Here is a 26,205-nt window from a genome sequence, read left to right on the forward strand (position 1 = left end):
TCGTGTGGAAAGGACAGGCAGGTGGACAGAAAGGGTGGAGCAGCTGTGGGTTTTTTTTAAAAAAAAAAGAGAAATGAAACCATTAGAAAGGGGTGGCATATGATCAGAAGATATAGAATCCTTGTGGGTAAAGAAACTGTAAGTTTTAAATGACCCTAATGGGAGTAATATATAGGCATTAGAAGAGTAATCAGGATGTGGGGTACAAATTACAATGGGAGATAGAAAAGGCATGTAAAAAGAATAACATTACAATAATGTTACAGTATTCCTAATGCACATAGTTTGGGAATATCAGGTTGATACTGGATCCCAAGGGAGGGAAGTTGTAGAATGTCTACGAGGTGATATTTTCTTCAAGCAGCTTGTGGTTGAGCCCGCTAGGGGTTTAAACTTAATTGCTTTAAACTTAATACTGTTGTGGTGGTGGTTGACTTAATAGGACTGCACTTTGTTTAGCATGGAATACAGAATTTTCAGATATTTCAAAAACTTTTGTTTAACTAAATACTAATGTACATGGAGAATATTTCAAGCCTAGAATTGCCAGATTGAAAGGAATGTTGGTAATTGAAGTAGGTCTGGCAAATTTTCCAGTACTCTGTTATCTTCATGTATGCAAAGGGCACTAACAAGTTTTCTAAGGATGAATTCAAATGAGGACATCTTCCTTACAGATTACAAACAAGCGAAAATGTGCAGATGCTGGAAATAAAAGCAACACACACAAAATGCTGGAGGAACTCAGCAGGCCAGGCAGCATCTGTGGGGGGAAAAAAAGTACATATTTTCCATAGATGTTGCCTGGCCTGCTGAGTTCCTCCAGCATTTTGTGTATGTTCCTTATCGCATTTTCAGTATTTGAACAAAGTACTGCACAATTACTGTTGTGCATTTGATTTTTTAATCAATTAATTTGCAATATATTTCAGGAAATAGTGAATCAGAAAGTGATTTTGGGGGACGTCACGTGATGACGTAGGATCGAGATGTGGAAATCCAGCTCTCCCGTAAAAAAAAAACTAGTAAAATAATGTTTAAGTGAAGAAAAGTTAGTAAATACTTTTTTTTAAATTACTTATAAACTACTCAGGATTGTCTTAAGATATGTCTCCTAAACAGAAGCAGAAGAAGACTACTACTTTGAAGACAACACAAGTTGGAAAAGAATCAAGGCCGGCTGCCATGAAAGAGCCTCGGGCTCAAGTGCATTTTACCTTCGGCGATACAGAACAGGAAACTGCGGCAACATCAACCATTTCCAAAAAAAAGAGCAACAGGAATTGCGCATGCGTGAAGGAAGGGGCATGCGCAAACACGAGCAACCCAAACTACAAATCCCAGCTATGATCGGAACTGAAAGTGAAAGTGAATATGAGGTGGAATAAGATTCTCCGGATAAATCAGATGAAGATGAAGAGACAAACAAAGAAGAGCAACAGGAAGAGGTTGGAGGTGATATTGGAGACATTAAAAAATCTTTAGTGCAAATAATGCATGAATTAAAAGCATTAAAAGTAATAAAAAAGATATTAAAAATATGAAGATTATGTTTGATAAAATGATGAAAAGACAGGACAAAATGGACAAGAAAATTAAAAACTTGGAAGAAATAACGGGAGACACCATTGATAGAGTGAATAAAATGGAAGATGATATTTCTGCCTGGACATCAGAAAGAAAACGGTTGTTGGAAAAAGTGGATGTACTTGAAAATTTTAGCAGACGAAACAATATTAAGATTGTTGGCCTTATAGAGGGAGAAGATGCAATAAATTTTTTTCAAAAATGGATTCCAGAAATTTTGGTAATGAAAGAAGAAACCCAGTTAATTGAAATTGAAAGGGCTCACAGAGCCTTAAAATCAAGACCTCAAGTTGATCAAAACCCACGATCAATGGTGATAAAATGCTTAAGATAGCAAGATAAAGAAAAGATCCTGAAGGCAGCTGCCCAACGTGCCAGAAAGAGAAACGGGCCATTGATGATAGAAGGGAAAACAGTTCTTTTCTATCCTGATATAAGCTATGACCTTTTGAAGAGAAAGAAGGAATTTAACCCAGCGAAAAAAGTTTTATGGGAAAAGGGTTATAAATTTATATTGCGCCACCCGGCAACCCTGATAATTTTTTTGGATGACGGAAAAAGAAGATCTTTTACTGATTATCGGGATGCGGAAGAATTTGCACAAGAACTCCCAAATATTCGCTAACCACAGCCAAAGATTTAAAAGTGAAACGGATTAAAGATGAAGACAGGGACAGTGAATGGAGTTGATGGATGTTTAAGGCAGAAGAATATTTAAATATATTCTTAATTATATGATACAGGGGGAGAAAGGTAAAAATTTGAGAAATATTAATCGAGAGTAGTGATATTATTTTTTCTTCTCTTATATATACTTTTTTATGTTACGGGGGAGCTGGAGGAACTTCGGATCGATTGCTACAGGATTCACGTGTGTAATCATGGCGATTGCCATGACCCGCACTACGGAGGGGGGTAATGTTGTGTTTTTTTCTTTATTCACAACATTAGTAGGGGAGTATTTTGTTATTTTTTTCCTTTAGTCTTTCTTTCTTTGCCTGGACAATCGGGGGGGTGGGGGGAGACACATAGCAACACGGAGAATTTTTAAAAAAGATTCCCCAAGGTACTATGAAAGTTGGAAAGTTAGGTATTACTATAGACTGGAGTAACCCTGTTAAAAATAATGACCAATTTACTGAATTTTTTAAGTTTTAATGTTAATGGGCTTAATGGACCAGTGAAAAGAAAAAGAATTTTAACATAAATTAAGAAAATGAAAATAGATATAGCTTTTAGCTGCATTCCATTTGAAAAAAATACTTATAATTTAAGAGATAAATACGAAATATTTCTGAAAATTTGGCACCCTTATTTACAAAAGATAGGATTAAATATATAGGTGCTCCAAAGATAAAATTATTGGTTATTTGGGGAAAGAAATAAATACATATATTAAAGCTATTATGAACTCCGTGGAGCATGTGGGGATCTTCCGATATCCAGGCATTCTTTCTTTCTTTCTTTCTTTCTTTCTTTCTTTCTTTTTCTCTTTTTTTTCTCTTTCTACAGGGATATGTTAGGGGGGAGGGGGGAAGGGTTGATAATTTTTTTTCCTTCTGTAACCATTTGAAAATTCAATTAAAAAAATTATTAAAAAAAGAAAGTGATTTTAACAAATTGTTCACTTGTGTGAATGTTAGCACTGGGATTAAACGGTGTGTGAAATGCTGTGTCTACTGGTGTACCAAACTCTGGAAACAACAACATAAACAAAACAGTGAGACAGTAAAAAAAATCTAGATTGACATTAAAAGATTATGAAAAAAATTGCAAAATCTTTCTGTAGAAGAGTACAAAAGCAAGTGGAAATTACAAATTTTTGACCCAAGTTTAATAGGACGAATACCATATGTAATTTAAGAAATTAATAAATAGGTACATTTAATGACTAAGAAATGTATACAATATACATCCTGAAATACTTCCTTAATAATGCTTTATGGAATTTGTAAGCTCTGAGAATGGATCAAGTTTCTATGACAAAAAGTATTAAAAAAACAATTCTAAGATTTAAACAATGGTTAAGCTCTCACTTCTGTGCTATGAGCAGAGTGCAATATTAAAAATGAGCGCAAAATAGTAGTTGGGTGACAGTACCATGGGACAATGAATCAAATTTATTTACAACTTTGGATGACTGAACACACGAGTTGCTCAGGTCAATATGGAATGGAGAAATGTTCTGTTTTCAAAAAAGGTGAGAACAAAGTTATTCTGTGTTCACTGTGATCATGGAAGATCTTCTGTGTTCATTCCACATTTCATGATTTTATTATGTTTTAACTGAACATCAACTGCTTGTATGGGTATGTCAAAGCATTATTACTCTTCAATGTTAGGAGTTTTTATCCTTTCACAGTTGTAAATGATTAAAGTTCTTGTTGATTGCCTTCACCCTCGTGGCTGTTCCATTTCATTCAAGTGGATACACTCACTAGATGTAACTTGAGTTCAGGTATTTCCACTGCATGAATATTTTGGCCAGTGGGGTTCTATGAGGATGAACTTTTGGATCTTAGCAGAAGAAATCTCTCCTTACCTCTGTCCTAAACGGTTGACCCTTTATTCTTAAACTGTGACCTCGCAGCGTTGACCTCATCAAGTCCCTCAGTAATTTATGAGGTGGAACTACTACCACTCACAACTGTTAGCTGCCAGGAAGGGTGTGATTCTTGTGCGAACAAGAAAAACCCAAGCTTGCTGTCTCAGCTCCAGCGTGGTTACTCATCTGCACTCCAATGTGGAACTCAGAGTCCAGTAATTGAGCTGCACTTGCTGAATTGCTTGCTGCAATTTTCCAGCCGATGGCCAGTCCCTGTGGACGCCCTCGTTTGAGTGGACGGAACTGTGATGAGGGAGAGCATAATTCACAAAGTAATTTTCCTGTTCTTCTGATTTGCTTAAAGTATTGCGGCTTAAGTAATGTAAGTCTTTAATTTTCATTCTTTTAATTGTTTTTGAATGTTTCTGAACAGAATTTTACTGAAGCTTTCAAAATTCCTAATCTTTGACAGTCGGTTGTACCTAACAGCAAGCCAATCTTTTAAACTTGCTTAACTCTTATAGATTAATTAGAGAATGAGGAAAAACTAGATATATTATCAGTGTTCCATGTATATTCAAGCTAAGTGGAGCATACAAAGAGTCTGCATAAGAGAAGCATAAAGCTTCGAATATGTGCCACTTGCATCAGGAGAAGGAAACTAGAAAAGCAGACTCATTTTGGAAGACTTGGTTACATTGATATTCTAAAGGTCCAGTTAACAAATCTGTTTATTCTTTCTATTCTCGGCTTGTTAATAAGTCCTCTAAACCATGAGAATGAATACTGCCTATCTTTTAATTTTCAGTTTTTCTCATCAAATATTTTTTACACATGTCATAAATGTTTCAGCTGCTGAGTTTCTCCCCCACCCCACCCACCCCAAACTTACGACTTACCAAGTGGATTTATCAAGCACGAAAGCCCAGGTTTAACAATGTAAAACTACTAGCCTTCACAAATAGACAGTGAATTTGGGGTTTCCGTGCATGGCTCATTTGATATGGAAATCCTTACATTACGTTCTTCCATAATTTTTGACCACAAACGGTCTTCACCACAATCAGAGGAAATTATAACTTGCCACAATTCAAGATATTTATGGCCAGTTTTAAAATGCAGTGAGAATTTTGTGCTAAATTACAAAATCAACATTTTAATGTCATTTAAAGTCACTGACTGACCCTAAAATAAACTATATTTGTGTATATCTTTTATTCCTTTTGAATGTTTTAAATTAAAGGATTTTGAAATTATTTTGCAGATTTAAACTTCAATTGTTTAAATCATAGAACTTTAGTCTTAGAACTTCATAATTTGTTGATTACAGTCAAATTATTCTCTTTTTTCTGGTGTTCAGATTGTGTGAATTATTTAAAGTGCTATTTCGATAGTATACCATCTGCTAAATTCAACAGTCCCTTTGGAGAGGCTCTTGATAACGGTGGGTTTTGGCAAAGATAACAGCTATTGCCAAAGAAATCACAAGACCTTTTGTCAGAAGCATTCCTCATGATCAGAAGCTGCTGATAAATACTTTTTCCATGTTCCCTGAAGGTCTTTTTTAAATGTTAATACTCAACAATTCCATGTCAAATATTTTCTCAGCAGGCACGGGGGTTAGAGGTGCAGAGCTGTACTCTGAATCAGCCCGAGAGGAATTCTGCAGACCCAGAAATGCACTTTCTCAAGCCCCAGTATCTCCTGTGGTCTGACTGAGCAGCTGTGCTGATGCATGTTGAACTTTGAATAATTTTGTTTTTTGTGCTCAAGGTTACGAAATTGTACTTGGCCTGCAAAATAAAAACATTTCATGCAGATGAAAAGGGTAGCTTTCAAATCTGCATTTCAGATGAATAGGTCGTCTTTGCACGAGAAGATTTTATTTCCAAGCAGCAAATGTATTCAGTGGAGCATCTTTTTAGACCTGATTTAGATGGTGAAAACACCACGTGTGTAGTTGACGTATTGTGAATTGCCGAACTCTTCTAAGGAGCCAGTTCAGCAGCTGCTTCTGCCTCAGGCCATGGATATTAGCTGAAGTGTTTTCATCTAATGTGGGAATAATAGAGCTATTTTTTGCATGAAATTCATTTCATGTCCTTTGCTTTGGAATGTGCTGTACATCTATGGCATGGGAACAGCTTATTGGGCTGCTTTCTTCACAAACTTAGTCAATATTGCTTTATCCACAGCATAACAACATCAGATTTGATTGTAAAGCCATTCCATGACTTCACATTGTGAAGATGAAATGTTGTCAACTACCATACACATAGCTGTGTTATTCCTGACCTGCCACTATGCAGATCTGATTCTCATACTGGTAGCTACTCAAAGTACTTTTCATTTTTCATTTCTCCAAGTCCACAACTCTCATAATAATTCTAGTTATTAATAATTATTCATATTGTTCCACTTGAGAGCTCCCTTTAAAGGCATTTATTCCGTAGGTTAGCTCAATGTTTCATTGTCCTCAGAGTTACTGAGGTTTTCAATCCCAGTGGATGGTTTTGGCATGTGCGGTATTTGTAAGCAGAGTGTGGTTGACTGCAGCAAGCTACAGAGATACTGAGAGAATGGGCAGAAATATGGCAAATGGCTTAAAATGTAGACAGTCATTATAGTTAAGTGTCTGTGCATCACTGCCTGGTTCAGAAATTGCACTATCTTGGATCGCAAGACCCTGCAGTGGACAATGAGGTCAGCTGAGAAGATCATTGGGGTCTCTCTTCCCGCCATTATGGACATTTACACTACACTTTGCATCCGCTAAGCAAACAGCATTATGAAGGACCCCACACACCCCTCATTCAAACTCTTCTCCCTCCTGCCGTCTGGGAAAAGGCACCGAAGCATTCGGGCTCTCATGACCAGACTATGTAACAGTTTCTTCCCCCAAGCTATCAGACTCCTCAATACCCAGAGCCTGGACTGACACCTTGCTGCCCTATTGTCTTGTTTATTATTTATTGTAATGCCTGCACTGTTTTGTGCACTTTATGCAGTCCTGGGTAGGTCTGTAGTCTGGTGTAGTCTTTTTTCTGTGTTGTTTTTTACGTAGTTCAGTCTAGTTTTTGTACTGTGTCATGTAACACCATGGTCCTGAAAAAATGTTGTCTCATTGTTGTCTCCTGATGAAGGGTTTCGGCCCGAAACATCGTCACTACCTCCTCCCATAGATGCGGTCTGGCCTGCTGAGTTCTGCCAGCATTTTGTGTTTTTTATTTATTTTCAGCATCTGCAGATTCACTCGTGTTGTCTCATTTTTACTATGTACTGTACCAGCAGTTATGGTCGAAATGACAATAAAAAGTGACTTGACTGTGCTGTGGAGTGTTGAAACTGAGAAGAAACGTAGCCAATGTTTATACATCTGGAACCGCATCTCGGTCACTTCTCCCTTCAGAAGATGCAATCTCAAAGAACAGCGTTAACAAACTACCCCAGTTCAAAGGAGCAGGATCCTTTTTGACTCACTGTTACCAAGGATTTTTATCCCGACCACAACTCAAATGAACTGGATAAATCTGATATTAAATCTTGCCTTTCTTCTATCCAGATCAATGTCTAATATCATTAGGTCATGTTTTCCCTGGCAATATTTTTTCTCACAGTAAGGATCAGAATATCAATAAAACATGTTTTTCTAGTTTAAATTGTGTTTGTCAATGCTGAAAATTGATTTCTAAAAATTGCAGCGGAAAAAAAATGAATGATAAGGCACGGTACAAGTTATTTTGTATTGTGTGTGTGTGTGTGTGTGTAAGATTAAATCGTTTAATATATCTAAACTATATTTAATATGTTACTTCTGGTCTGAAAGAATTTACTTCCTCTACAGCTTTTCAATTGTATCTGTACATATTGATAACATAACTGCTGGTGTAAATTTGTCACCTTATAATTATTCTCCCTTGGTTAAACAGCAAAACTGAAAAATATTATGCAAAGTGTGGTCACAGACACAATCTCAAGATGTTAGCTTAAAGCATTTGCTATTTAAGGTGTATCATTTATATTTTGCTCTGCACCCTGATAGAGAGGCTTTCTCTGGGCTGCCAGAGCCACCAAGGACAGAGCATTATGGGAAGCTCAGCCTTTCAGAGACAGGAGGGTAGAAGTCAAGGGAGCAATAATCACAGGGGATTGTGATGATGGGAGCAAAAAGATGTTTCTACATTAGGAATTATCAGTGGGAGTACATTTTAGTTTTTTTGGAAATCAGCATTTAGTTAGGAAAAGCACAAAGGTAAAACAGGAATAAAATTTCAAAGTGGGAAGGTCAATTTTGCTAAACTAAATTGATTTAAGTGTAAATGGACTGGAAACAGCATGTCGAAGGTAAATTGGTCTTTGAGAAATGGAGGCATTTGAGGAATAAATGAACTATAAAAATTTTTTACAAAATTCAGATTCAGTTTATTGTCATTTAGAAACCACAAATGCAATGCAGTTTAAAAAAATGAGACAACGTTCCTCCGGAATGATATCACAAATGCACATGACAAAACAGACTACACCAGAAAATCCACATAACATTTGGCAATCCCCAATCCAGAGTCTGGAGAGGCTGCTGCGTATTAATATCGCACTACCGTCTTAGTGCGTTTCCCAGAAAGGAGCTCCAAATTTACCAGACAAACAAGAACAAAAACTAAAGCTACAAGACCTGCACAAAACCACATAGTTGCAACATATAGTTACAACAGTGCGAACAATAGCATAATTGATAAAAAACAGACTATGGGCACAGTAAAAATAGTCCAAAGATGTTAAAGGACTATAAGTTCAAAAGAAATCACCACACAGTTCCACAAGTCCCCAGGGTCCCGACAGACTCTCCATCCCACGCTGGCGGCAGAAGGGAATACCCCCACTATGGACTTCCACGGCGCCGCCCGACTCAGCCTCGCAGACGCAGCACACACCAAAAGCGACCTGACTGCAGCGGACTCCGAGTCCGTCGAACCTCCGAGCCTCCGACTATCCCCTCCGGCACAGCTTCTCCGAGCACCATCCTCTGCCGAGCTTATTAAGACGGCCCCGCCAACGGCCACCAGCAACGTGACCCCGAGGACTGGGGGCCTGTTCTTCCCAGCAGAGACCCGGACCTCACAACAGCAGCAACAGCAACGAAGGTGGTCTTCCTGGAGATTTCCCGATGTTCCTCCGTGCTCCCATATCCGTTTTCAATCAATTATGATGGCGCACGGCACCCTGCTTCACAGATAACAGATAATCAGCTCTGGAGAGGCCGCTGCAAGCTGTGTCGTGCCGCCATCTTGGAAAAATAAATCTAACTTCCAGGACTATATGCATAGAAGATAACCTCAAGAGATTTGTAAATCAGAAAGCTTAGAAGAGGAAGTGTGGAAGAGTAATTAAAAGGGAAATGGGGGAATGTGGAAAAAATAAAATGAAGGAAAATTCAAAAATGTTTTAAGTGCAAGATGATAACTAAGGATCGAGTAGACCAAATTAGAAAAGGTTCTTGATTTTATTGCAACTGTCTTAAAAGGGAACATTGACAATGTCATTGTTAACATGAATATATTTTAAATGTTAGATGTGAGAAATGTGATAGAAGGGCTGAGTCATTTATTATCTTTGAAAAGGGCCCAGCCTCAAATATCTTAGGACTATCAACTTGAAATTTGATAGGGAGCAAGTGAAGTCTGGCAGAGCAGTATTTCACTGGAATAAAGGAAATTTCAGTGGTATGAGAGGAGTTGGCCAAAGTAAATTGGAAGGAGATGCTGGCAGGGATGACAGCAGAGCAGCAATGTGGTGAGTTTCTGGGAAAAATGAGGAAGATGTATGTATTCCAAAAATGAAGAAATACTCAAATGGCAAAAGAGTACAACTGTGGCTGACAAAGAAAGTCAAAGCTAATGTAAAAGCAAAAGAGAGGGCATACAACACCGCAAAAATTAGTGGCAAGACAGAAGATTGTGAAGCTTTTAAAAACCTACAGAGAGTAACTAAAAGAATCATAAGGCGGGAAAAGATGAAATATGAAAGCAAGCTAGCAGACAATATCAAAGTGGATAGTAAAGCTCTTTCAATTATGTAAGAAAAAAGTAAAAGTGAGATGAGAGTAGATATAGGACCGTAGAAAATGAGGCTGGAGAAATAATAACAGGGGACAAGGAGATGGCAGGTGAACTAAATGAGTATTTTGCATCAGTCTTTACTGTGTGCCAGATGTTGAAGGGTGTGAGGGAAGAGAAGTGAGTGTAAGGGATAAGGTACTCAAAGCTGAAAGACTTAAGGGTACATAAGTCACCTGGACCAGATGAATTGCACCCTAGGGTTCTGAAAGAGGTAGTGGTAGAGATTGGTGAGGCATTAGTAATGATCTTATGAAAATGATTAGACTTTGGCATGGTGCCAGAGTACAGGAGAATTGAAAATATCACTTAACTCTTTAAAGGAGGAAGGCAACAAGAAGGAAAATTATTGACCGGTTAGCCTGACCTCAGTGGTTGGAAAGATGTTGGAGTCAATTGTTAAGGAAGCGGTTTTGGAGTATTGGTGACACAGGACAAGATAGAACAATGTCAGTAATGTTTCCTTAAGGGGAAAATCTTGCCTGACGAACCAGTTGGAATTATTTGAGGAGATTACACTTTGGATAGATAAAGGGGATGTAGTGGACGTTGCATATTTGGACTTTCAGAAGGCTTTTGACAAGGTGCCACACATGAGGCTGCTTAAAAAGTTAATAGCCCATGGTATTACTGGAAAGTTACTGGTAAGGTTAGAGCATTGGCTGATTGGTAGGAGGCAGTGAATGGGAATAAAAGGATCCTTTTCTGGTGGCTGCCAGTGTCTAGCAGTGTTCTGCAGGGGTCAATGTTGGGTCTGCTTTTTATGCTGTATATCACTGATTTAGATAATGGAATAGATGGTTTGTTGCCAAGTTTGCAGACGATACGAAGACTGGTGGAGGGGCAGGTAGTGTTAAGGAAACAGGTCGGCTGCAGAAGGACTTGGACAGATTAGGAGTATGACGAAGTGACAAATGAAGTACAGTGTTGGAGAATGCATGGTCATACGTATTGGTAGTAGAAATAAATGTACTGACTCTTTTCTAAATGTGGAGAAAATCTGAGCTTTGTGAGCCCTTGTGCAGAACGCCCTAAAGTTTAACTTGCAGGTTGAGTCGGTGGTAAGGAAGGCAAATGTAATGTTAGCATTCCTTTCAAGAGGTCTAGGATACAAGAGCAGGGATGTGATTCTGAGTCTTTATAAGGCACTTACCTTCTTACTGACTTCTAATCTGTTTTTTCCCCAGTCACGTTGAAGGGTCTCGGCCCAAAATGTCGACTGTTTACTCTTTTCCACAGATGCTGCCTGGCCTGCTGAGTTCCTCCAGCATTTTGTGGGTATAGCTATGAGGAGGGCTGGCTAAAGTAAAGTTCCTTAGAATGAAAGTCTGACGGGGGAAATTTAAGGTACATGAATGTAAGAAACCTAGATAAAGGAAACAAGTCCTTCCTTATTTACCTTAACAGAGTGGTTAGAATCTATGAGAGCTTAAAAGGGGAATGAGCATAAATTTCACCCAAGAGATCTGGCTGTAGTACTCACGGCAAGAAAGGATGTTAAAGGCAATCAGATTTAAATAAAACATGGTATGTGTACTTAAAGAACTGGAGCTGTGGACAATATGCTAGAAGATGGAATTAGTTTGGAGAGCTGTTTATTTTGACCAGCACTGACCTTGACTGGATTTATGACTGTTTCCTAAGTAAATTTATTGATTTTCATCAAAATGTTTGAACTCGCCTCTTTTCTATTCTGAACTGCTTGTTTACTTCCTTTATTTACAAACTTGTCCGCAGATTCTTGAGACCATTCCAGCATTCTTCAACATTCGTAATTAAACATCAGGAAGCAATCCCCTTCCTCCATTTTGATTATTTTATAAAATTTAAAATGAAAGAGGTTCCAGTCTGGAGTTCGTCAGACCTCTATCCACTTGATGTGGAAGGAGAATCAACTTTTTGCCAGCTCCAGGAAAAGCAGGATGATGGAATTGTGGCTTAGATCTGTGAAGAATTAATGTCTATATAGCTGGAATTCTGTTTTTTTTCTGTCTCTCCTTGGCCAGAATTAACAAGGCTTTAGTTTTGTTCTCTTATTTTGTGGCATCATTCCTGATTTGTATTCACTGCTGTGATATATTAAACCTAATTACTGTCATGCATGCTGGCTTTTACACTCTATGACCATTTTGTAAAGGGTGATGTAAAGATCCATTTATTGAATTTGGTTATTCATATAAATACATCCAGAATGTTTGGGGTATTTGCACTGGGACATTTGAATTGATCTACTTAACTTATTTGCAGTACTGGGTTAAGTCCTTCAGATTTTTTTTACTGTATAGATAGTTAATGACTGATCTACAAGTGCATTTACCTTTTACACAAAATTTAAAACTAAATTTCTCTTCTAAACTACCAAAGGTTTTAATTTAATCCAGCAACAGCAGCCAGTGAATAACTTCGAAGGTTAATTAAAGTTCAAAGTAAATTTATTATCAAAGTACATACATGTCACCACATACAACCCTGAGATTCATTCTCTCACGGGCATACTCAATAAATTTGTAAAACAATAAGCATAACAGAAGCAATGAAAGACTGCCCAACTAGGACGTTCAACCAGACTGCAGAAGTCGGCAAACTATGCAAACACAAAAAGAAGAAATAATAGTGATAGATAAATAAATAAGCAATAAATATCGAGAACATGAGGTGACAAATCCTTGAGTGTGAGTTCATCGGTTGTGATGGAGCAAGTGAAATTGTCCTCTGGTTCAAGAGCCTGTTGCTTAAGGGGTGGTTCAGCCATTGTTTCTTCAGTAGGAGGAAGTACAGCTAAAACATGTCTAAAAGGTATGAGTTAGATCACTAATCCTTCACTGGAAATGGTAGCCTTTTTTGTATGGGTCTAATGCTGCTTTTACAACACAATTGTATTAATGTCATGTTAATTGTGTTAATGTCATTGTACATGGCCTATCAGCGGCGTCAACAGAGCTTTACCAAGAGGGATTGCTCGCGGGTCGGTGGCGGTTATTTAAAAAGGGAGCTTTGAGAGCGTTTGTACGTGGCCAATCAGTGGCTATAACCAGAGCAGCGATCATGAGTAGATGGCAGGGAAGGGTCAGGCATAAAAGGGAGACACTGCCTAGTGGAGAGGTCATTGGCAGAGTGATCTGAGGCAGAGTGGTAAGGCTTTGGCTCGTTCGGGCTTTGGCGATAACAGGTTGAGGCGAGGTAAGTTGCCTGTGAGGAATAGAAACAGGAAGTATGTCTGTGAGGCTGGTGTTCTGTGCTGGGTGTCAGAGGTGGGTAGGCTAGGAGACACCCAGCCTCCTGGACAGCCACATCTGTGCCAGGTGTGTCGAGCTGCAGCTCCTTAGGGACCGTGTTAGAGAACTGGAGATGCAGCTCAGTGACCTTCATCTGGTCAGGGAGAGTGAGGAGGTGATAGAGAGGAGCTATAGGCAAGTAGTCACACTGGGCCTCAGGAGACAGATAAGTGGGTAACAGTCAGGAGAGGGAAGGGCAGGAGTCAGGTACAAAAGATTACCTCTGTGGCATCCCCCTTAACAATAAGTACTCATGTTTGAGTACTGTTGGGGGAGACGGCCTACCTGGGGGAAGCAACAGTGGCTGTGCCTCCAGCACAGAGTCTGGCCCTGTGGCTCAGAAGGGTAGGGAAAGGAAGAGGATGGCAGAAGTGATAGGGAACTCTATAGTTAGGGGGTCAGACAGGTGATTCTGTGGACGCAGGAAAGAAACACGGATGGTAGTTTGCCTGCCAGGTGCCAGAGTCCGGGATGTTTCTGACTGTGTCCACGATATCCTGAAGTGGAAAGGTGAACAGCTAGAGGTCATGGTACATATTGGTACCAACGACCTAGGTAGGAAAAGGGAGGAGGTCTTGAAAACAGACTACAGGGAGTTAGGAAGGAAGTTGAGAAACAGGACCTCAAAGGTGGTAATCGCGGGATTGCTGCCTGTGCCACGCGACAGTGAAAACAGGAATAGAATGAGGTGGAGGATAAATGCGTGGCTGAGGGATTGGAGCAGGGGGCAGGGATTCAGGTTTCTGGATCATTGGGACCTCTTTTGGGGCAGGTGTGACCTGTACAAAAAGGACGGGTTGCACTTGAATCTGAGGGGGACCAATATCCTGGCAGGGAGGTTTACTAAGGCTATTGGGGGAGAGTTTAAACAAGAATTGCTGGGGATGGGAACCAAACTCAATAGATGGAGGAAGGGGCGGTTGACTCACATATAGAGAAAACTTGGAGACAGTATGGGAGGGAGGATAGGCAGGTGAAAGAGAAGGGATAGGCTCAGACTGATAATTTGAGATTAGTCTATTTTAATGCAAGAAGCATCATGAACAAAGCGGATGAACTTAGAGCGTGGATCAGTACTTGGAGCTATGATATTCTGGCCATTACAGAGACTTGGATGACTCAGGGGCAGGAACGGTTACTTAAAGTGTCAGGATTAGACGTTTCAGAAAGGACAGGAAGGAAGGCAAAAGAGGTGGGGGCATGGCACTGCTGATCAGAGATAGTGTCATGTCTGCAGAAAAGGAGGAAGTCATGGAGGGATTGTCTACGGAGTCTCTGTGGGTGGAAGTTAGAAACAGGAAGGGTTCAATACATCTACTTGGTGTTTTTTATAGACCACCCAACAGTAACAGGGACATCAAGGAACAGATAGGGAGACAGATTCTGGAAAGGTGTAATAATAATAAGGATGTTGTAGTGGTAGATTTTAACTTCCCAAATATTTGAAGGTTTCCTGCCACAATATGTAGATAAGCCTACAAGAGGAGATGGTACATTGGCCTTCATCAATCGTTGGATTGAGTTTAAGAGCCGAGAGGTAATGTTACAGCCATATAGGGTCCTGGTCAGACCCCACTTGGACTACTGTGCTCAGTTCTGGTCACCTCACTACAGGAAGGATGTGGAAACTATTGAAAGGGTGTAGAGGAGATTTACAAGGATGTTGCCTGGATTGGGGAGCATGCCTTACAAAAATAGGTTGAGTGAACTTGGCCTTTTCTCCTTGGAGTGACAGAGCATAAGTGGTGACTTGATAGAGGTGTATAAGGCGATGAGAGGTATTGATTGTGTGGATAGTCAGAGGCTTTTTCCCAGGGCTGAAATAGCTAACACAAGATGGCACAGTTTAAAGGTGCTTGGAAGTAGATACAGAGGAGATGTCAAGGGTAAGTTTTTTTTTACGCAGAGAGTGGTGAGTGCGTGGAATGGGCTGCCAGCGACAGAGGTGGAGGTGGATACAATAGGGTCTTTTGAGAGATTCCTGGACAGGTACATGCAGCTTAGAAAAATGGAGGGCTATGTGTAACCCTTGGTAATTTCTGAAGTAAGTACATGTTTGGAACAGCACTGTGAGATGAAAGTTGAGCTGGTGGTGTACAGATGCATGACTTCAGACTGCATAAAGAGGAAATAGCCTTTTGGTCCATTAAATCTTTTTAGTGCCATGCCACATTGAAGCAAAACCACCACCTCCCATCTAGTTATTACAAACAGAGTTTGTACAAGCTCTTTTCAGCTGGTTCAGAAACTTGCGTCTTAATATTAAAGATAATTGGACAGTATGGTTAGCGCAGCACTTTACAGCTCCCCCGTTGGATCGGGGTTCAAGTGCCACCACTATAAGGAGTTTGTACGTTCTCCCCTGACCACAGAGGTTTTCTGCACTCCTTTTTCACATTCTGAAGATGTGCGGTTAGGGTAGGTTAGAGTTGTGGGCATCCTACGCTGGTGCCAGAAGCACTTGTGTGGTGACGTTTGTGGGCTTCCTGGCACAATCTTCACTGATTTGATTTGACAGAAACAACACATTTCGCTATCTTTCGATGGACATGTGAATAATACTAATCTCCTTATCTGTCTTTGGTTCTGTTGTCCCAGTGTCCTGATCCCTTTCATAGTGTTTGGTCAGATTCATAAAAGTTTCATCAATGCAGTCGTTTTAAGTTACTGGATGATTCACCAATTTTATATGCTGCTGCTGTGTGCTTTCAGACCTATTTCGTCTTCAACTGGCTGTAGAGCCAAGGTTTCTAAACTTTTTTTTTTAAATGCCATGAAGCCTTACCATTAACTGAGGGGTCCATGGACCCCAGGTTGGGAACCCCTGCTGTAGAGGGAACTTTGATTTAGTATTGCATCAAGCAAATGTATTTCAACAATATATCAATGCAATTTCAAATCAGAAGTTCACACTGTAACAACATCACCATGAATTGCTATTAATTGGATGATGTCTTTTGGAGACCCCTTGATAGAAATTAAAATCAAAGTATTTACAACGAAGTTTGGTACCACAGTAGTGATGGAAGCTTTGGAATAATGTTCCATTCCCAGCAACTAATGATGCCTCATGTTGAAGAGGCACAATTCACAACAAAAGTCTACCCTTATCAAACAAGTGATTTTGTTTTAGAAATACCCAAATGGGAAATGAAATTAACCAGTAGAAAATAGGAAGAAACTATAGTTCAAGTTCATCATTCAACTGTATGCAGCTAAACGAAACTATGTTCCTCAGGGACCACTGTACATATATCAAATACAGCACAAAATAATATTAACACAGCATTATTAACATTATTAATTTTGTACAAGTTGACAAAGTACATATATAACATGTAGTTAAATATACAACAGTGTGATTAACCCTAGTGAGAGATTGCAAACTTTATAAACATTTTTAAGGTTTTTCCGGCACAAAATCCTTTTGCTAACTGTGTGCTATCAACACTACTTCAGATTTGGGGCATCTGTTCATCTTTGCTCAACGCTTTCAGTCATTAGTTGTAGTTCCACATGACGAGACCCAGTAATTCATTTGCAATGTAAAGTTGTCTGCCTTCCTTGTAGCTTCAGGACGTTCTGCTCTTCTCCATATAACCATATAACAATCACAGCACGGAAACAGGCCATTCCAGCCCTCCTAGTCCGTGTCGAACCCCTAATCTCACCTAGTCCCACCTACCCGCACTCAGCCCATAACCCTCCACTCCTTTCCTGTCCATATACCTATCCAATTTTACCTTAAATGACACAACTGAACTGGCCTCTACTACTTCTACAGGAAGCTCATTCCACACAGCTATCACTCTCTGGGTAAAGAAATACCCCCTCGTGTTTCACTTAAACTTTTGCCCCCTAAATCTCAAATCATGTCCTCTCGTTTGACTTTCCCCTACTCTCAATGGAAACAGCCTATACACGTCAACTCTATCTATCCCTCTCAAAATTTTAAATACCTCGATCAAATCCCCCCTCAACCTTCTACGCTCCAATGAATAGAGACCTAACTTGTTCAACCTTTCTCTGTAACTTTAAGTGCTGAAACCCAGGTAACATCCTAGTAAATCGTCTCTGCACTCTCTCTAATTTATTGATATCTTTCCTATAATTCGGTGACCAGAACTGTACACAATATTCCAAATTTGGCCTTACCAATGCCTTGTACAATTTTAACATTACATCCCAACTTCTGTACTCAATGCTCTGATTTATAAAGGCCAGTGTTCCAAAAGCCTTCTTCACCACCCTATCTACATGAGACTCCACCTTCAGGGAACTATGCACTGTTATTCCTAGATCTCTCTGTTCCACTGCATTCCTCAATGCCCTACCATTTACCCTGTATGTTCTATTTGGATTATTCCTGCCAAAATGTAGAACCTCACACTTCTCAGCATTAAACTCCATCTGCCAACGTTCAGCCCATTCTTCTAACCGGCATAAATCTCCCTGCAAGCTTTGAAAACCCACCTCATTATCCACAACACCTCCTACCTTAGTATCATCGGCATACTTACTAATCCAATTTACCACCCCATCATCCAGATCATTTATGTATATTACAAACAACATTGGGCCCAAAACAGATCCCTGAGGCACCCCGCTAGTCACCGGCCTCCATCCCGATAAACAATTATCCACCACTACTCTCTGGCATCTTCCATCTAGCCACTGTTGAATCCATTTTATTACTCCAGCATTAATACCTAATGACTGAACCTTCTTAACTAACCTTCCATGTGGAACTTTGTCAAAGGCCTTGCTGAAGTCCATATAGACTACATCCACTGCCTTACCCTCGTCAACATTCCTTGTAACTTCTTCAAAAAATTCAATAAGGTTTGTCAAACATGACCTTCCACGCACAAATCCATGCTGGCTACTCCTAATCAGATCCTGTCTATCCAGATAATTATAAATACTATCTCTAAGAATACTTTCCATTAATTTACCCACCACTGATGTCAAACTGACAGGTCTATAATTGCCAGGCTTACTTCTAGAACCCTTTTTAAACAATGAAACCACATGAGCAATATGCCAATCCTCCAGCACAATCCCCATTTCTAATGACATCTGGAAGATCTCCGTCAGAGCTCCTGCTATCTCTACACAAACTTCCCTCAAGGTCCTGGGGAATATCTTGTCAGGACCCCGGAGATTTATCCACTTTTAAATTTCTTAAAAGCGCCAGTACTTCCACCTCTTTAATTGTCATAGGTTCCATAACTTCCTTACTTGTTTCCCACACCTTACACCATTCAATATCCTTCTCCTTAGTGAATACCGAAGAGAAGAAATCATTCAAAATCTCTCCCATCTCCCTCGGCTCCACACATAGCTGACCACCCTGATTCTCTAAGGGACTAATTTTATCCCTCACTATCCTCTTGCTTTTAATATAACTGTAAAAGCCTTTCGGATTTACTTCCACCTTATTTGCCAAACCAAACTCGTAACTTCTTTTAGCTTTTCTAATCTCTTTCTTAAGTTTCCTTTTACATTCTTTATATTCCTCGAGCAATTCCTTTACTCCATGCTGCCTATATCTATTGTAGACATCCCTCTTTTTTTGAACCAAGTTTCTAATATCCCTTGAAAACCATGGCGCTTTCAAACCTTTAACCTTTCCTTTCAACCTAACAGGAACATAAAGATTCTGTCCCCTCATAATTTCACCCTTAAATGACCTCCATTTCTCTATTACATCCTTCCCATAAAACAACTTGACCCAATCCACTCTCTCTAAATCCCTGCGCATCTCCTCAAAGTTAGCCTTTCTCCAATCAAAAATCTCAACTCTAGGTCCAGTCCTGTCCTTCTCCATAATTATATTGAAGCTAATGCTATTGTGATCACTGGACCCGAAGTGCTCCCCAACACATACATCTGTCAACTGACCTATCGCATTCCCTAACAGGAGATCCAACACTGCCCCATCTCTAGTTGGTACTTCTATGTATTGTTGCAAAAAACTATCCTGCACACATTTCACAAACTCTAAACCATCCAGCCCTTTTACAGAATGAGCTTCCCAATCTATGTGTGGAAAATTAAAATCTCCCACAATCACCACCTTGTGTTTACTACAAATATCTGCTACAAATATCTGAAACATGTTGAAGTTATCCAACTGAAATTATTCTTTGCAGTTTTGCAGAGTCATTAAGATGAAATGTTATCTCTCCATGATGATACATGACTTGCTGATTTCTTACAGCTTTTCTGTTTTTGTGTCAGATTTCCTGCAGTGGTAGTTATTTTGTTCTAATGACTAGAAGTGTCATTAAACCACATAAGCAAAACAGTATATCAGAGGAATTAAATAAAATGTAGTGGGATGTGATGAAATTCTGTCAAATTCAGTGTTGAATTCTGTTCTGGTAATGTCTGGAGAGGTAGTAATTGGGGACAGAGAAATGGGGCATGACTTTAATAAGTATTTTGCTTCAGTCTTCACTACGGAAGATACTTGCAGAGTGCCAGAAATGCATGAGTGTCGGGGCGGAAGTGAGTGGTATTCCTTTACCAAGGAGAAGGTGCTTAGGAAGCTGAAAAGTCTGACCAGATGGACACAACCAGGATTCTGAATGAGGTGGCTGAAGAGATGGTGGAGCCATTAATAAAGATCTTTCAAGAATCACTAGATTCTGGAATGGCTCTGGAGGAATGAAAAATTGCAAATGTCACTCCACTCTTTAAGAAGCAAAGGAAGCAGAAGAAATGAAATTACAGCCAAGTTAGTCTGACTTAAGTGGTTGGCATATGATAAAATAGGCTGAAGTCAGCATGGTTTTATAAAGGGGAACTCTTTCCTGCCAAGTCTGTTCAAAGTTTAAAGTAAATTTATTATAGATATATGTCACCATATACAGCCCTGAGATTTATTTTTTGTAGGCATACTCAGTAAGTCCAAAAACCATAATAGAATCAATAAAAGACTGCACCTAACAGGGTGGACAAACAACAAACTCTGCAAATACAAAAGAGGAAATGCACCAAAGGTTTCTTTGAGGAAATACTATGCAGGATAGACAAAGGAGAATCAGTGGATGTTCAAACAACACACACAAAATGCTGGTCAGTCCTGACGAAGGGTCTCGGCCCGAAACGTCGACAGTACTTCTTCCTATAGATGCTGCCTGTCCTGCTGTGTTCCACCAGCATTTTGTGTGTGTTGTTTGAATTTCCAGCATCTGCAGATTTCCTCGTGTTTGCTCAGTGGATGTTGTTTGTTTGGATTTTCAGAAGGCCTTTGACAAAGTGTTGCACATGAAGCTGCTTAACAAGGTAAGAGTCGGTATTACAGGACAGGTACTAACATGGATAGAAGATTGGCTAACTGGCAGAAGAGAAGGAGTGGGAATAATTTTTCCTGTGCTTTAAAGTGCTGATAAGAGTTACTTTACACTTATAGAGATTAAGCAATCAAATCAAAGACTATTTTTACACTTAACAGAAAAAAAACTACTTGTAACCTTTGGGGTGTTTCCTTTCATTTTAAGGACAGGCATCGTTGTATTTTTAGTTGGACAAATTCAGTCATTTAAATACCCTTGCATTTCTTTTGGTTCACAGTTTTGCCCACTTGTTCAATTTCATTTAGTCCATTTTATTTGCTTTTTTTTAAAAAAATTTCCGTTGTTCACCTCCACACTTCATTCCAAATGTGAACTGTCCACCAATGTCAACTGAGTCCCACAGATCTGGCCACCTTGTCTACTGTGAGGACTCCCTATCAGTTTTTTTCTGAAACGCCAAGTATATGATGCTGCCTTCCACACGGGCATTTAACTATAGTGACTAGGACTCTAATCATTTGCTTTTCCCCAAGAACTGAGGCTCCTAGTACCCTCAACTTGAATCTCACCAGTTTCCACCCCAGTAAACTCTTATGAGATTAGGTGATTTACATGACCTACACTAATACGTAATTGTTAAAAATAACATCTATTTACTTCTCCATTTTAATTCTAAGAAAACTGTTCCCTCCTTGATCATCTTAATCTGCTCTTGGATGACAGCTGTTTCTCTTCCCTCAACATCATCCCATAAAAGGTTAAAGGGTATGATAACTGCCTCTTCCATTCCTTCTCCCTCTATATTTAGACAGAATTCAGTGAACTCTATCATGGAAAAACAATTCCAGTGCCTTGCATTTGCTGCTTAGAATGTGGTATCTTTGGCAGTGGGAAGCCTGAACATGATTATGGTGATCATTTAACCAAATCATGTTATTCAGTCTACAAACAAACTGTATTCTGGAGCTGCCATTTGCCCTTTGAATTCTCAATTCCACCCCAAAAAATTATTCTATTCTAGTGAATTTGAACAGTTTTTGATTGAGTTCTCACAACCTTCTAGGGCACTGGTTCCCAGCCTTTATTATACCATGGACCAATATCATTAATGAAGGGGTCCATAGACCCCAGGTTGGGGGCCCCTGTTCTGCAATCAACTACACTGTCCCTTATCCCTTTACACAGAGCACCATCCCCTTCACATTTTCTCAGCTAGAACGCTATCTCAGATCTTCACATTGTCTGTCTGTTCCTCTCTCTCTCTTCTCCATGATTCTGTATTTTCTTGTGATCTATTAAATCTGCCACCGATAAGCGGATGTCAGCTGGAAACATTAATTCTTTCTTTTTTCAACATTGTTTGCAAAGGACAGCAAATGCCAGCCGCGTGCCTTTAGTTCCTGATCAACGCTTACAGCAGGCCAACTCCATTTTGAGACATGCACTTCAGAGCTGCGATCCACCCCATCGAAAAACAGCAGCTGTTGTATCACATCTGGTCTCTTAACATAAGTTGTTGAGTTTTTTTTTAATGCTTTCACGTCTGGCTTAATAAGCTAGGTTTCACTTCTTGATGGGTACATGTAACACATAGTTGGAGTTTTAAGGATCTGTTGCTTTCTTTATGGCTGGACCTCCTTTGTACAGAGGGAATGAGAAAAATTCTACTTATTATTGGCTTTTTTTCAGATTACATAAATAGTTTGCATTGTCCTCTGCTGTACTTCACTCTTGTTGATGTTGTTTATTCTGCAATGAAATGTTCCAGAAAACTGGTGCTCATTAGAAAACTGAATTATGGCAGGCTTGATATTTGTACGCAGTTTTAAACAAAGTAGTCTCCATCTAGTGGTAACCATGTGAAGCATTTTTACTTCACTGAACATAGCAGATAATCTGCTATATTATCACCGGCATGTGACATGAAATTTGTTAAACTTAGCAGCAGCAGTTCAATGCAATACAAAATCCAGCAGCGAGAGAGAAAAAAATAATAAATAAAATAAAACAATAATAAATAAACAAGTAAATCAATTATGTATATTGAATAGATTATTTTTTAAATGTGCAGAAACAGAAATACTGTATATTTTTTTAAAAAGTGAGTTAGTGTCCAAAGCTTCAATGTCCATTTAGGGATCGGATGGCAGAGGGGAAGAAGCTGTTCCTGAACCGTTGAATGTGTGTCGTCAGGCTCCTGTACCTCCTAAATGATCGTAACAGAGAGAAAAGGGCATAATGTGAGCGATGTAGCCTTCTTTAGCCTTCTCCTTGTATTAAGAAGGACTCCATTCAGCCCCTGGTCTGGGTTTGCTAAAAATAACTTTTACATCTTGCACTCCCTTCCTCATGGTGTGTCACTGTCTAAGTTGCAGTATCTCTGGATATATTCTTTTTAATATCATAAGTTTCACTGCTCCATCTTTTCAGACAGCTTTTAGCTTCTCTCTATGTTTTGGATGGACAAGCGTATTAAGAATCAACCAGATTGCTTTTTCGCTGGAGTGGTATGCAGTTGAGACTGGTGATCATTAAAACAATTGGTATTAGTTATTGAAGGCCTTGAAGGCGTGTATATCCAGTCAGATATCATTAGATATTGGTGAATTTACAGTAATCTAATTAGATTTCTGGTCATCAGTAATGATATTAATTTTTGTTTTTGTTTCAGATGTCACTTCACCCCCAGCTCTACTCTTAATGAGAACACCGATCTTGGAGGACTGGAGATTTGCTAATGTAAGAGCACCACATATGAAAGAAAAGCTCTAACAAAGAGTTACAGTTCATTCAGTCTGACACTATTGAGAGGGAAGTTGTTGGAGATCAATATCGGGGCATGGTTTTCATTCGTGAAGTTGGGGCTTAATCAAGAAAAGGCAACAGAAATGTCTGACAAATCTGATTTTAAACTTTTGAGGTAATGCATGACAGGACTTTCAGAAGGCTTTAAGGAATGTGGCCTACTGGTGGTTTGTTCAAAAAATATTGAAAACCATGCAGTTTGTGGAAAGTGAGATCAGGGATCCGAAATTCGTCAAGTAATAAGAAACTAAATGTGGTGGGTAGATAATTTTCATTGAGGTTTTCACAAAAGCTTTTTTTGGAAATTGCTTATTATTTTTCATCTGTTGGTGGACTTGTGTAAAGGATGTGGCGGCTGGAGTTTGAAGCTGATATGAAACTTGGCAAAATCATAAAAGACGATAAAATAGAATAGCTTAGAGGCTTCACAGTGACATAGGCAGAATGCAAAAAGGAAAGCAGCAGATGAGAATTAAGAAGGAAAAAAGAAAGCACTTTGGGGGATCTGGGCACTCGGAACATAGAAGTTTTTTTCTTATAGCATTAAAGATTGTATACATCATGGCTGTTGGCAAGCTCCAGTGCTCTTTGCATCCCCCATTTGTTCCTTAGGGGTTGGGTTTTCTGCTGGACCTCTGTCTAAAGTGTCTCTAATATGCACCCACAACTTAAGGGCTGCCCTGTAGTCTGCCGTAATTTGCACTGTAAAGAGATTGATTCTTCACTGTGAAGAAAATCAATGGACCCATTTTATGAGAATTAAAGAGTTCAACCGCCTCTATCTAATGGCTTAGGAGCTACTCTCTAACTCGGTGTGGGTTTGTTTCTTCCAAGTGAACAGAGGATATTAACCTCACCATATGACAACTCTGAGCAATATGAGAACCAGCCCCAACTGCTTTACATGGTCTCCTTCTACCTTGCTGAAGTCTTTTCTGCTGATAATAGAGAGGGAGTTCAGAAAAAAAAGAATCTCAAATTCAGCAGCCCACAGATATGCTTCCATGGTATCACAGTTTGCATCACACCCTCAGTTCTATTCCAAAAGACTCATGAATTTGGGCCTCCGTACCTCCCTCTGCAACCTGAATCCTTCTTTATTGGGAGACCATAGTCAGTGCGGATTGGAAATAACAGCACCTCGCTGACTGTCCATGGTGGTGCACCTCATGGATGTGTGCTTAGCCCACTACTCTCTCTATATCCACCACTTCATGGCCAGGCACAGCTCAAAGCACCTTCTATAAATTTGCTGATAGCACAAATATTGTTGGCAATATTTCAGATGGTGACAAGGAGGCATAAAGGAGTGAGATAAATTAGCTGGTTGAGTGGTGTCACATCAACAACCTTGTACTCAACATCTGTAAGACAAAAATTGATTGTGAACTTTAGGAAGGGGAAGTCGAGGGAACACACTCCAGTCCTCATTGAGGGGTCAGAAATGGAAAGGGTGAACAGTATCAAGTTCCTGGGCCCAACATATTGAGGCAATTACAAAGAAGGCACAACTGTGGCTGCATTTCATTAGGAGTTTGAAGACAATTGGTATGTCACCAAAGACACTCGCAAATTTTATAGATGTACCAAGGAGAGCATTCTAACTGGTTGCATCACCATCTGGTAACACCATGGTCCTGGAGGAACGTTGTTTCACTTTTACTGTGTACTATTACCAACAGTTATGGTTGAAATGACAATAAAAGTGACTGGATTTGGCATGGAGAGACCATTACACAGGATCAGAGAAAGCTGCAGATAATTGTACACACAGTCGGCTCCTCTGCATGCAGGACACCTTCAAAAGGCATCTATCATTAAGGACCCCCATCACACAGGACATGTCCTCTTCATCAAGGAGGTGGTACAGGAGTCTGAAGACACACTCAATGTTTCAGGAGCAGTTTCTTCCCCTCCGCTATCAAATTTCTGAATGGACAATGAATCCATGAATATTTTCTTGGTATTTTCTTTTCCCCCTCTTTTTTTTAATGCTACTCGTGGAGCTTTTTTTTAAATATATACTTATTGTAATTAGGGTTAGATCTCCCCTTAGCCTCTGCAACCCAGGTTTGTCCAATCTCTCATTATAGCATGTGCACTCTAATGTTGACAGCATTTTGGTCTCTTCTTACTTTCCAAAGCCTAATGTATATGTACTACAAACTGCAGAGGTTACAGTATTTGCAGAACACTGCTAGTCATTGACCTCCAGCCAGACTATGCGCTATCGACCACTACCTTCTTTTTATGGGCAAACCAATTCTGAATTCCTACCACCAAGTCATGCATCTTATTCTTCTGGGTGGGTCTCCCACGAGGGACCTTGTCAAACACTTCTCTCCATCCTCAATCACCTCTTCAAAACTCAAATCATGTTAGTAGATGTGATTTGTCCCTCATAAAGAGATGCTGACTGTCTGTCATCAGGCTATGGTTTTCGAAATGTACACAAGTTCTATCCCTAAGTAACTTCCTTCCAACTGAAGTGCAATTCATTCATTTCCAGGATTATACTTAATTCCCTTCTTGACTAATGGAACACTGTTAATATTATCTGTGGCTAGAGAGGACAC

The 26,205-nt window shown here is 39.6% G+C and overlaps 1 protein-coding gene across 4 annotated transcripts in view; it reads left to right on the top strand.

Moving 5' to 3' along the window:
- The window catches only part of pag1 (phosphoprotein membrane anchor with glycosphingolipid microdomains 1), a 151,990-nt gene that overhangs the window by 70,707 nt on the left and 55,078 nt on the right, over positions 1-26,205 (top strand). For 3 of the 4 annotated variants that reach the window (XM_073039784.1, XM_073039794.1, XM_073039776.1), the window contains one exon: positions 23,496-23,563. The gene's annotated coding sequence lies outside the window, so the exon portion shown is untranslated. Of the gene's footprint in view, positions 1-4,415; positions 4,515-23,495; positions 23,564-26,205 lie in introns of those variants that run through there. The other variant, XM_073039804.1, reaches the window with a different exon arrangement.

This window comes from Hemitrygon akajei, chromosome 1 (assembly GCF_048418815.1).
Source record: "Hemitrygon akajei chromosome 1, sHemAka1.3, whole genome shotgun sequence".
Taxonomy (NCBI): domain Eukaryota; kingdom Metazoa; phylum Chordata; class Chondrichthyes; order Myliobatiformes; family Dasyatidae; genus Hemitrygon; species Hemitrygon akajei.